Consider the following 714-nt stretch of genomic DNA (forward strand, 5'->3'; position numbering starts at 1 on the left):
TCACAAAATATAAATATCAAATAATGAAGACTGATGATATTCTTCCCCACCCCAAAACCTTAGTACTTGAATTGAGTAATCCCTTAATTCTGCAAATTAAAAGAACTTCTTAAAGCTTAACTGAATATATCCATTTTGTGACAGGATCAGAAAATTCTCGACAAATCTTATACAACCAGTTCATGTACAGGATAGCCCAAAGGTCTTAGTTCAGATTTAAGCTACCAAAGCTTAAAACTGCACTAAGACCTTTGGGCTGCTTTATTTAATATGTTAACTCTTCTCCCATTTCGAGCACTATAAACACACACTTGCACACATGCATATAAACATATCTTTTTTTAGGTTCTGACAAAAAAAATCCCACATAGAAAAAAAGACATAATATTTCCCAGACTGACAAGATCAAACTATTCAAAATAAAAATCCCTACTGATTACAAGGTTCATCTCTGCTCTGAAGGGCAACCCTCTAGAGAGACCCAAATAGCATTGGTCTGATTTTTTTTCCTGTTAGAAATGATTGTTGGATACTGCTCTCAAGGTCACAGGTTTTCATTTCTCTGTCTTTGGTTATTAGATTCATTAATATTCCCAAATGATTTCAAATCAAAACAAAATGACTTTAGCAATGCATGTAAAAATGAAAATGACAGTTTTTGAATTTAAATTTGTTAATTAAAGACTGCCACCTCAACTTTTCTTCTCTCTCTGC

The sequence above is a fragment of the Macrotis lagotis genome, chromosome 1, assembly GCF_037893015.1.
Source record: "Macrotis lagotis isolate mMagLag1 chromosome 1, bilby.v1.9.chrom.fasta, whole genome shotgun sequence".
NCBI lineage: Eukaryota > Metazoa > Chordata > Mammalia > Peramelemorphia > Peramelidae > Macrotis > Macrotis lagotis.